Genomic DNA, 13,409 nt, shown 5'->3' with positions numbered 1-13,409 from the left:
GAATAGTGCCTAGAATGAAAAAAAATAATTTATTCCAATTTTACTCTTAGACCATTGATATTCAAATATTTATTGACTACCTACCAGCTTTATCAACTCAGGTAGTTTGCTAGAGATGAACAATCTGCCTAGTAAATCATAATTTGCATCTTAATACGATTCCCAGTGATTGGAATGTGCATTGAAATCAAGGGTCTTCATCTACAGATGTACAGATCTGTGCCAGTCTGTGGGTGTCTAGTGGTTGAAAAACGCTGCATTAAATTAATAAATGCTCATTCAGGACACCTTTATCATCCTTATCAATTTTTTCTTTAGGATTAAATTTTCTTAAGAAAAATCTAGACTACCTGGACAATGTGAAGACAGTATATTTAGAACAATGAAGGAAATGACACATGACAAGAATCAGCTGGTTAGCCAATAGAATGGTATACAAACAGCATTACTTTTTAATTTCCTAAGGTGTTTCATGTGAACTCAAGCATTCAAAATAGAATCACTGAGTAAACCAAAGTTTTTAAAATAAGAAATGTATTTTAGCTCAGTGTGAAGCAGCATTTCTAAGGGAAGGATATGTCCAAATGTTTAAGTGAGAGGGTAGGAATAGTATCTGCAAATTCCCCAACACCAGAGCAAAATAGAGCCAGAAGAAAAGAAGAAATCAGGAACCCATTAGAATTTTGGTAACTAACATGAACAAGGTAATTCATAGTTGTTTTCATTTCTTCTACTTAAGTAGAGGTCAACATTTATAATTATTGTAGTAGAAAAAAACAGATGAAACTGAGAATGTCAAAAGCTAAAATACTAAAAAGTCCATCCTGGTTCGTTGAGATGATTCTACAACAATTAGAACAACCACGGTATACTCACTTCTACTTTATTGTCAGTGTCTGGTCCTCTATTTGGAGCCTCCTGCTCTTCCTTTTCCCATGATAATCACCACCATTTCCACCCACCAGATTAAAGTTCATTTTCTACATATGGATGCACAGGTTCTCCTCCATTTTATCTGCTGACAATTCTGAAATCTTTAAGTGCTAATGGGATTTGAGCAAAGTTTATGTTGGCCATTACATCTTGTCTGAGAGGAAAACTGCAAGGTGTCAGGTTATCTGCACGGCTGAGCTTCAGAGTTTTTATTAGTCTTAGGTCACATTTGGTTTCCACCTACATACAGATATAGTGCCTTTTGTCTCCAGGATATTTCCTTTTGAAAGAAAATTCTTCCTGGGTTTCAGATCTCAAAATGTATTATACAAAATAAACAGAAAACATGAATCACTGGTCGAAGTTTCATTGCCAAGTCTCATTACTTGAAAAATAGTGGGTGTGATAGTAAATATGCACAATGGTGTTTACAATGAGTTGGCCAATATGCATGTGAAACTTGTTAAAAAGCTGTCATAGATGCCATTAAAGAAGTAATGGTCTTGTAAAAATCAAATGAAAATAGAGTATATAATGATTTTTCTTTTTTCTTCTAATTCATGTTTCTGACAATGGTGTAGAATGTACATTTTTTTTTGCATTAGTTTTATTGATGCAGTACAGTTCATGAGAGATACTTTGTGGTGATTGAATAGTGAAATAACTTCTCTGCTCTAGGGGCACAGACTTTGGTTTAAATTACTTTATTTTTGTTTTCCTTTGTAGGTAGTTGTTTTATCGCCTAATCACCCTGAGAAGATCAGGGTTCCATCTTTTAAGACTAATGAGAAAGAAAGAAAATAAATGACATTTATTTATTTATTGAAATTGTATTTCAATGACGCATTATCATTACATTTTATAGTTTATGACACTGTATCACAGTGGAGGGGATTCTTCTCTCTGATATATTGTACAAGTGCTGGACTTTTAGTATTCCTAATAATGCTATAAAGACAGAGACATTATCCCCATCAATAAACAAAAGATATGGATGATATAAATGATTAGAAGTATCCACGTTGAAGCATCTGTGTCTCAGTTACAAATGTTATAGGATTTCTCAGTCTTTACAGTACTGACATTCTTTGGGCTGAATATTGTTTTATGGAGCCTATCTTATATATTGTAAGAAGGCTAGCAGTCCTATGGACCGGGTCTCTAGTAGTCTTGGGTGAATATAGAATTTTCATTACCTCCTGCCAGTTGTCAGCTTGTAAGACAAAATGGTCTTACAAAATACCACTGATGGGTAAACTCTAGGTAAAAGTCTTAGTACATAAAGATAGCAGTGGAAATAAAGGAGCAATCATGGGGACACCAAGCATCACAAATTCCTCTACAGCTTAAATAATTGCTAATAAATAGCAATTATAGCTAGTATGACTTAGTGCATAATTTGAGATAGATATTATTGTTCCTTTTACACAGATAGTAAATTGACCTGCTGAAAGGTTGAGTCATTTTTATAGTTTGAATATCTATAAATGGTGAAGTGATAAGCTAATTCAAGTAGAATTACATACACCCATTTTTCATATACTTCATGTCTGTGTTTTTCATATTAAAGACACTCTGTGACCTATTGAATAAGCATTTTTAATCCTATAAGAAACGTCTACCTTGTTGAAAAAGCCAACATCAGAGTGACTGTATATATTTTACCTTTCTTCATCTATTCCATGAATCATTTTCCCATTTTGAGTAATGTATTTTGGTGTTTGCTAATAGGATGGCTTTCTATGAACATTTTTGCAGTTTTCCTCTTGGTTAAAAAAGTGACATTTGGAGGCTGGAGCAATAGCAGGGCAGGTAGGGCATTTAACTTGCACAAGGCCAAGCTGGGTTCAATTCCCGGCATCCCACATGGTCCCCTGGCATGGCCAGGAGTAATTCCTGAGTACAGAGCCAGGAGTAACTCCTGTGCATAGCCAGGTATGACAAAAAAAAAAAAAAAGAAAGAAAAGGAAAATAATTGACATTTTAAGTAAATCTTTCAATTCCAGTCCCATCTGAGCTATTTCCTACTACTCTCTACCACCCTGAAATTCGGCATCTATTATCATCATGATGATAAGTATAAAAAAACCAGGATTTTGAAGACCATGGTGGTTCTGGAACCAAACCAACTTTGAAACAACCTATATCTAATATCCATTTTGAGTGAGAATACCAACTCAACATGATTAAATTGCTTTTCTCTGGGGATTATTTGACTTGCTGATGAAATAATCTTAATTTACAGGTTCCCAAGAAGGAAACCCTTGGGATATCCTTTTATCTTATAGATATTTTGAAACTCAGATGTATAAGGTTTAGTTTTGTTGCTGAATTCCTGACATAATCTTGCTTTATGAATGTTATCGGTTGATTTCTTTTTATCTTATTTTCCACTCCCATTCTCTACTAGCAAAGCTCTGAAAGATTTTGTTTATATTTTAATTAGTGTGTGTCTGTCATATGTCAAATAGTGTTTTGTTTGCATGTGTCATTAGTTTTCATAATGAATATGAGCACCAACTAGTTTTTACAGAGAATTTACCATGCCTCGAGTAGTTAGTGACATGATTTTCACACTGATTCTTGAATATATACAACAATGCTGTATAAGAGACATTGCAATTACCTAAATCATATAGATAAAGAAAGCATGATAAGAGATGTACATAAATTGCATCAAGATGTAAGCATTATGTCTATTATATCTTTAATCAGCATTTTGATAACACAGACTATTGTTTGTGTGGTATTGTGTCATGGTACTCTATTATGATTATCCTATTAATAGAGCCCTAGGAGCCATTTAAATCAAAGGAATATTGGATCTCCTTATTCATGCTCACTAATAGACCTTTGTCTATAGAATATATAAAAGTGCATATATGAAAAAGAAGAACTGTAGGTTGACATTGACTTCATGTTATTTGCATTAGGTTGTTCGCATTAGCCTTTAATGACCATAAAAAGTGTTTGAGTTTTTATATTACCAAATCACTGAAACATTTGACAGAATATAACATTCAAAAAATTGTTTAATTATTAAGACTAAATACATCATTTCCATTGTTCTAATTACCAAGTATATTTGAACATCTTCCTATGACTTATAATTGAATTCCTCACTGTTATATTATTTCTTATTGTACAACACATGATAGTCCCATTTTTTAACTAAAAATATGCATCAATTTCATTCTGTGAATAATTGTATAGGAAATCATTTAATACAATGCATATGAATAGATTATTTGTGAACAATCAATTAAAACAGACTTGATGTAACGAAAGAGATGACAAACATAATTCTCATTTTTAGGTTTGGTGAATTAAACTAAAATATATATAAATGTACAGGTATTTCAGAATAGGGAGATGTAATATGACAGTTTTGCTCATTACTTTGTTTTCATTAAGGTTTCTTAGTCATTTAAGTTTTATTTATTTCTCCACTCCTAATTGAAGATGTATTCTACAAACCTGAATGGGGAACGGAGAAGCAAGCTCCCATTCTCTCAACTTTTTCATCCTGGCATAATTATAATGCAAGATTATAAGCATATATAAATGAGCTACTAGCTGAGGAAACAAATCCAGATGGGTATTTAGATTTAAGAAGCATTCTTGAGAGGACAATGCTTCGTTTAGTTACTTTATATCAAATTTAACTTATAAAAAGAAAATATCAGACTTCTACTCCATGTGTTCCCCTATGAACACACTCAATTTCTTTCATTGTTGGCATTGTTACCTAAGAATATTACAGAATCAGGTATTTTCAAGGAACTATGAAACTCAGAGCTTATGGGTTTGTGAGACAAGGAGTGAGTGACAAGAGGCAGAGATAGCCGAGTCTTTTGTTTTTTTTGTTTTGTTTTGTTTTTTGTAAAGAACTAGAGGAGTTTAAGAGTCAGTGAAAGGCTTAAAAGGGAAGGGATTTTTTCAGAACTGCAGCTCAGTGGATGATGGATTTAAAAATATAGGACTAGAGGAGGAAACGGCTATCGTAATTCAGATGGCCAGCAATGAAGTAAATAGAAGTGGTAAAATTAAATAAATAAATAAATACACACATACATATGTACATAAATAAATAAATAAATAAATAAATAAATAAATAAATAAATAAATAAAATTAGAAAGGAGCGATGGAGAAAAATGCGTTAGCGGAATACCTGCCTGGAAATGTAACAGCCTACAGGGAGAGACATGGAAAGAGACACATCAGGCTTTTGTTTCCTAGTAGATTTAAATTAGGAGAAGAAACAAATAAAAACCTTCTGCTGACTGCTCCGCCATTCCAAGTGAGGCTTGATTGATATCACTGGGCCAAATCTGGAACAAAAGGCAGAGTCCCTCCTTTCAAGCCTCTGCACCTGACCTGTGCCGTATAAAGAGGCCCGTACAACAGCTACTGAAGCATCCAGCAGCACAAGATAGATTCTCAACAAGGCACATGCTGCTAGCAGTTATTTTTCTTGTCATTGGGTAAATACAGGCAGAGAGAAGAAAGAGAGAAACTCCAACCTAATCACTCAATCTTTCTGGGAGACTAAATATAGAGACTCACACTCAGGATATCAAGAATACTAGAAAACCAATAAGGAAAACAAATAGAAACTCCTGCCTCCAAGCTCAAGGAGCAAAAGCAATGCCATTGAAGACATAACACCAGTAAATCTTCAATATCATTAGTGGCACTAAGATAAGAATACTCAAGTTCAAGGAAACAATAGCACAGATAGCCAGCAAAGTACAAGAGTCAAATTAAAAAAAAAATCAGATAGCACTGTAGCATTGTCATCCCGTTGTTCATTGATTTGCTTGAGCAGGCGCCAGTAGCATCTCCATTGTGAAACTTGTTACTGTTTTGGGCATATCAGACATGCCAAGGGTAGCTTGCCAGGATCTGTCGTGGGGGAAGGATACTCTCCGTAGCTTACCGGGCTCTTTGAGAGGGACGGCGGAATGGAACCCGGGTTGGCTGCGTGCAAGGCAAACACCCTACCAGCTGTGCTATGCTCCAGCCCTGCCCCAAATCAGATATGACAGAAATAAAGAACATGGAAGATATAGAAAAGTCAATAGAAACTTTGAACAACAGAATAGCAGAAAAATGAACAAAAAATTGAGGAGCTCTAAGATGAGAATGAGGAAACTGCTAGAAGCAACAGAAGATGGAAAATAGTCTGCAAAGAAAAACCAGAGAACTATAATAAGAAATCAAGAGGAATAATATGAGAATCATCCGGGAGACCATCGCTTTCCAACCCCGGCGCTGCCTCTCTCTCGCCTCGCTTCAGCCCAAGGAGATAAGGAGGTAAAGTCTCACTGCCGCAGCTCCTACAGACTGCCCGCAAGGTGACCAGTGGTAAAGCATCAAAGAAGCAACTGGCTACAAAAGCTTTTCGCAAGAGTGCGGCCTCTACTGGAGAGTTGAAGAAGTCTCACCGTTACAAGCCTGCTACTGTGGCAGTGGGTGAATCAGGCATTATCAGAAGTCCACTGAACTTCTGATTCGCAAACTTCCCTTTCAGTATTTGGAATTCCAACTAGAAATTGCTCAGGACTGCAAAACATCTGCACTTCCAGAGCGCAGCTATTGGTGCTTTGCAGAAGGCAAGTAAGGTCTATCTGGTTGGCCTTTTTGAAGATACCAACGTGTGTGATATTCATGCCAAATGTGTAACAATTATGCCAAAAGACATCCAGCAGGAACACCGCATACACGGGAAACGTACTTAAGAATCCACTAGGATGGGAAACATTTCATTGTAAAAAAAATGCTTTTCCTCTTCTTGCTATTGGTAATTCTGAACTTTAGATTCTCCCTCTCCCTCACCTCCCATGGGGTCAAAGATACCTAAGTATATGATTGCAAGTGGAAAAATAGTGGAGAAATCAGGTATTGGCATTTTTCCACTTTCTTTTGTGTGTGAAATTTTAATATAAATGTGGGAATATAAAGCATTAATGAAAGTCAAAATGTTTTAGTGAACAAATTTCAACAGTTAAGCTTTATGATAATTGTAAATAAAATTCTGTTAATTTTTTTCTGGACAATGTCAGAATTTGTATTTTGTTTAACTTTTTATTAAACCACCATGTGGAAAGTTACAAAGTTCTCAGGTTTATGTCCCAGTTATACAATATTCAAACACCCATCCCTTCACCAGTGCCCATATCCACCACCAAAAACCCCAGTATACTCCCTGCCCCCACCCCCTACTGTATAACTAATGAATTTCACTTCATTTTCTCTTTACCTTGATTACGTTCCATATTTCAACACAAAACTCACTATTGTTGTTGGAGTTTCCATCCAAGAAAGACAGCCCTACTACCAAGGAAGCATTTGTTAGTTAGTTTTCCATTTCTGGGAATGAAGAGAGATGTAGCCCCACTGCTCCAAGTACATAACTCTTTTTTTTTTATTTTTCCTTTTCCTTTTTTTTTTCCCCCTCATCCCCCTTCCCGCGCCTCATAGTATGGTGTACACCATGCCACATTTCTCCCTGAAAATGGGAAACAACCTGGAAAGAGGGATATTTCCTCTTTTCGGCCAGCATGGGGCTTTTGCTTAGTTCACAGTCCAGAGAGGTGGCTGCTACATTAATAACCTTCAATATTTCAACAAAAACTTACTGTTATTATTTGAAGTTTCCCCCCCAAGTCAGACCTGTTCAAAAGGAACCGTTTCACATTGCTGACAATTATAGATATTAAGTTGCGCAGACACGGCAGTTTTAGATTTCTGTATAAAGTCCAGGGAAAATTCTGCCAGAGATTGCATAGCCCAGCTCACAGTCCCAGTGCATTGCTGTAAGAAGTCTCTGAAATCAAAGTCTTTAGGTGCAGAGGATCCGCTTCACTCTCAGCAGCTCCGAATTTATCTGGGCCGAGGGCATGCCGGTTGCACCCCTTCCCATGAGTCCCTAGGAGCCCCAAGTGTAAAAATCGAATACCTCTGGGTTTTGACTCTTAGAAGATGGCGCCTGCCATGTGGGTGACGCTGCCGCTGCTGCCGTTTTCCGTGCAGGAAGACAGGGTGGGGAGGAAAAATCCACTCCCGGGCAGCACAGAGTTGCAGCTCAGTTCGCAGTCCCAGTGCATTGCTATTAGAAGCTGCACTGGATGCCCGAATGTGTTAGGTCTCTGGAATCAAAGTCTTTAGGCACAGAGGGTCCCAGAATTTGTATTTTTTAAAAAAAACAAGTACATTTCTTGTTGATAGCAACTAAATGCTGTTTGTAGCATTTTTATCATGCACTATATTTTATCCATTCACTATACTTTCTAACTGACTTATTCTACATACAAGTACATGTTTTTAATGTTGTCTGTCCTTCTGTGTTGCTCCTGTAGATTTGCTGTTAAAATACATTAAACTTAAAAAAAAATCATTGGAGTCCCTGAAGAACAGGAAAGCAAATGTGATGAAGAAATAATACTTTTAAAAAACCATCAATAAGAATTTCCCAGAATTGAGGATTACAGGCACTGAGATCAAAGGGTTCCAGAGAAAATAGACTCTACTAAGAAGAGATGCATGCACTCAAAATGACAAAATCCAAAGATAAGAAATAAATACTGGAAGCAGCAAGATCAAAAAAGAACTTATCTACAAAGGCAAGCCCATAAGACATACAATGAATCTATTGAATGAAACTCTGCAAACCAGAAAAGTATGGAGAAATACAATAAAAATAAATAAATAAATAAATTAACAGAACTCAACAAAATGAACACCTTACCAAGAATATTCTATCCAGCTAGGTCCAGCAAGATGATCATTCAGATTTAAAGGAAGAATACAGAGCTTCATGGACAAGCAACAGCTTAGGGAATTCACAAACTTGAAAATATTTTTGCAAGAAGCATTAAAAGAGCTTTTCTAAAAAACAGGACAAACTTCCCAACCTGTGACATTGTGAATGGCATTCACTAATCATGTATATAATTGTCCTCTGCTAGATTAAGAAAGGTAGGTTCAGGTGGCTGGAGCAATAGCACAGTGGGTAGGGCGTTTGCCTTGCACGTGGCTGACCCGGGTTTGATTCCCAGCATCCCATATGGTCCCCTGAGCACCGCCAGGAGTAATTCCTGAGTGCAGAGCCAGGAGTAACCCCTGTGCATTGCCAGGTTTGACCTAAAAAAAAAAAAAAAAGCAAAAATAAGAAAGGTAGTTTCAGTCCTCGTTTCCAAGGTATTTTATACATTTTCAACAATTATCTTATTTCTATTGGTTAAAATCACTTAGCAATCAATCATCAAAAAATTGACATTTATTGATTGATTTTTCTGATAATTCCATTTATTATTCCTTTAAGGTTTTTTTTTTTTGAAGCAAGCAATACAAAATTGTTATATGCCTGCAAAGCAGCACACAGGGCTGTAAAAAGAAGTCATTGGTGTAGGGAAGGTGACACTGGCAGTGGGACTGGTGTTTGAACATTATATGCCTAAAGCAACTTTATTATAAAAAACCTTGTAAATTACAGTGTCTAAATAAAAATTAAAAGAAAAAAAGTACTCAAAAATAATTTAGGAGCCAATATACCAAAATATTTTAGTAATGAACTCAACAATAGTTAAAAAAAAAAACTTCGATGTTCATTAAAATCACTAACACACTTCTTAAAATTAGAGATTTCAAATCAGACCCTCCCAAAGATTCTGATATAGAAGAGGAGTATATATAATGCTTCACGTGTTTTATGAAGTATATCAAGAGTAACCACTTCCCATTCTTCCGGCATAAAATTTAATTATTTTTTGTTGAGCATACTTTTGATTTAATTTAGTCAGAATAAAATTGTTTGCAGCTTAACATAAAAAATACTTGTTTTAGGACAACTATTGCTGATATTCCTTTTCAACAGAAAGATAGATAGCTGAACAAAAAGTATTTAAATATAGGTAAACAATGAGGGTGGTGGGAATTGATGCTGGAACATTGAATCTGTGAAACAACTGTATTGCAAACAGCTTTTCAAGCCACAGTGCTTAAATAAAGTTTAAATAACTTTAAAAATACATATACGAATTGTTTTTGTCAAATTTGATTTTCAGAAAAGAAAGATAGAGAGAAAATAAGCATGTACACTGATTGTCCAGGAAAATCTACTGCTTTTTTATTATTATTATTATTATTGCCATTAGTTTTGCAATGCTCAGCAGGTCTGTGAACCCCTCCTGGAGACTGTCTAGCAACCTAGTTGTTCAGTTCTATATTAGGGCCTGAGAGTAAAGGGCTAGTCAGACCCTGTGGGACTGGGAACTACCATAGTCACCCGGCAGTACTTGCGTACCTCTTGAGTCACACACAATAATTCTTAAAGGACCATGTTGTGCCCGAGATTCTAAGCTCCTTGACCATTTTCTCAATCCCACGCCCCAAAAGGCTAGTATTCTTTTAGGCAGAATAATCTAGAAGCAAGAAAGTAGAAGAAAGAGAAAGCAAGCAAGCAAGCAAGCAAGAAATCATACTACTAAAGGTGCACGATAGAATGTTTTTGATTACTGAATGTTTTTAATTGCTGAATGGGTGTGGTGCTGGATTGATGTATGCATAAAATCAATATTAGCTGCAATATTGTAAATCATGGTAACTTGATAAAGATTTTTTTAAAAAGAAAGCAAGAAGAAAAGCAAATCCAGGAACTGTTCTGGGGATTTCATAGTTTACATAGAGTAGCCATTATTCCATCGAATCTTCCCAATAATTCTGTGACATAGGCCCTACAATCATGTATATTTTACAGAAGAGAAATTAAAACCCAAAGTTTAATCCTATACTAAAAAATCAGAACTGGTGGAGAGTAAGCCAATTATAGGAAATGTGGTTTCATACTCTTGTATTAGATCTGTATTTTTACTGACTGAACCATTTTGGTTAGAGCTTTAGCTCCATATGTCTGGATAATTTGGTATTATCTCCTGTTGTTTCTCTGCACGATGTCCAGGAAAGCATCTAGAATCTTCCCCTCTCTCACTCTCTCTGTCTCTCTCACTCACTCTGTCTCTCTCTGGCCATCACTCTCTCTCTCTCTCTCTTTCTCTCTCTCTCTCTCTCTCTCACATACACACACACACACACACACACACACACACACACACACACATACACACAGAGTGCACTAGAGAAGCACCCAATGCTAACAGCATATGCTGCCTGGATGAAATAGGTAGAAAAAGAGAGCTCACATGGATGAAACTAGAGGCTATCATGCTGAGTGCAGACAGTCAAAAGGAAAGGATTATTCTATAGAATGATTTCTTTTGTATGTGAGATTTAAAGACACATAGAGAGTAAGCAACAAATGAGCAAATGGTCAAAGGCAGCAGAACTAGAGAGTTTATCAACAGAAATGAGTTTGAATGGTGGGGATGGGTGTCTTTTGAACGGGAGGGACCTTCAAGGGACCTTGACAAAGGAAAGTGATAATTTGGTAATGGACATGGTGCTGGAGTGATGTATGCATAAAATCATGATTAGCTAGCAACATTGCAAATCATGGTAACTGGATAAAGATTTTTTTAAAAGAAAGCAAGAAGAAAAGCAAAAAGCCGCACTAGTTTCTGAGGTTTGATCCAAAAACAAGTCTAATGTTTTACTGAAACATTCTTATGGTACGCAGAACAGCTTCTCGTGCTGAAACCGTACCTGTAATACATGGCTTTATAGATGATCCCATTGTAGTGAATTGGTGCTTACCTACTAACTAGCACAAGTTCTGTAAGGTAGAAGAGAGGCTTAAAGTTTCCTTTCCATTTTTCTTGGAAGAATGAAAAGGCATAATTCACTGCATATTTTTCGTTCTGGCTCATTTATTCCCTGGAACAGTTTGATTTTAGACTTCATGGTTTGATCTGTGCAGGTTTATGTATATGGACATTTTTTTCTACTGCATGTTATATTTATGGATGCAAGTAACTGAGATTGTCACTAGTTTGAACCCTCAGAGGCATGACTTTCAGATATCAAGAATCAACTATAAAACCTTGAGCACTTGTTTGTTTTTATATGAAAAGGGTGTGGATCCTGAAATTTCACCCCTATGTTTATCCAGAGAGGAATGTAGTTAAGGATTGTGGAAGTCAAAAGTTATATGGGGGTTATTTAACTCTGCAGGTTTGGAGACTCTAACATTTGAGTTATTCAAGAATCAACTTGAATAGAAAAGTATATCAGAAAAGTACAAACCACAAAAGATATCTATTAATACAAGCTTGTTAGTGTATGAGAACTGCCTATACTTCTCCAATACACTCCTAGCATCAACAGAAGGTATCTCAGGCAACAGTGGACAATGGGAAGACAATTTTTGATGAAAACAAGTGGGTGAAGGCTGCACAGTGAAAGAGAATTTAACTCACCAAGCTATTTAAGATTTAATAAAGAGGGATCAGGGAGAAAGTACAGTAGGTAAGACACTTAAGATATTTGCCTTCTACAAGGTAGACACTGGTTTATTCCCTAGCACCCCATTTGATCATTTCAAAAAGTCCTGCCAGGAGAGAACACTGCCTACACAGTCAGTATAGCCCGATACCCCACTCTCCCAACAAATAAAGGGTCCTTGCAGATAAATGTGAAAATTTTCAAGAATGATTTATTGAAACTGTCTTAAAACATGGAGAATCAAAGAGAACAGAACCAAAACCAGAAAAGTACCACTGAATATAGAAATTTAGGGTGAGTGACTTCCTTAATGATAGCAGTTTACTGCTGATTGCTGTGAATGAAGAAAGGATGAGGAAGTAATACAATGTCTGATTAAATCAGGGGAACAGTTTGACAGTATTAAAATAATTTAACATTCTTCTGCAGTTTCTTCAATGTAATGAAATAAAACAGAAATAAGAATTATGACTACTGATTAGCCAGAAGGGAAGATAATATACTCTATCAACAAAAAAGATGATTGCATACCCAGAATATTTGAGGAAATTAACAAAATCCTTCTGAAGCTAGGAGTAGAATGGAATGGTACAATACACATTGTATAAATGTATGTATATATATTTTATATACATATAATGTATATGTAAATTATATGTAGCAAGTATAAATATATGTCACTAGTTTTGATTTATACCAGAATAATTAGTTATGTAACAGTAGAAAATAATTCTAGCTCATCACCAGCGGCCGCCGCTAACACAGCGGCAGATAGTTTACTCAACATCCTATACAAGACTAACATCCTAGCTATTCGCAAGCAGTAGCACAATAAAACACAAGACTTCACATAAGAATTGAAGGAAACATCTCAGTAGGAGACCAGGTTCTACAAATGGCAAGTAAAAAGGCAACCACTATTAACTGAGCCTCTCCACAATCCTTTTCACAACAAAAGGAAACAGGGATACTCATCTCCAAGGGCCCTCTTGCATACCACAACAACAACATGAAGAAACAGCGAAAATCCCCAGTGCAAGCAGAGGACGATCAAAGGAGTCTGGAAACCTCAAGG

This window comes from Sorex araneus, chromosome 11 (genome assembly GCF_027595985.1).
Source record: "Sorex araneus isolate mSorAra2 chromosome 11, mSorAra2.pri, whole genome shotgun sequence".
In the NCBI taxonomy this organism is placed as follows: Eukaryota; Metazoa; Chordata; class Mammalia; order Eulipotyphla; family Soricidae; genus Sorex; species Sorex araneus.
The sequence above is the reverse complement of the archived record's forward strand: the minus strand, read 5'-3'. Positions refer to the sequence as shown.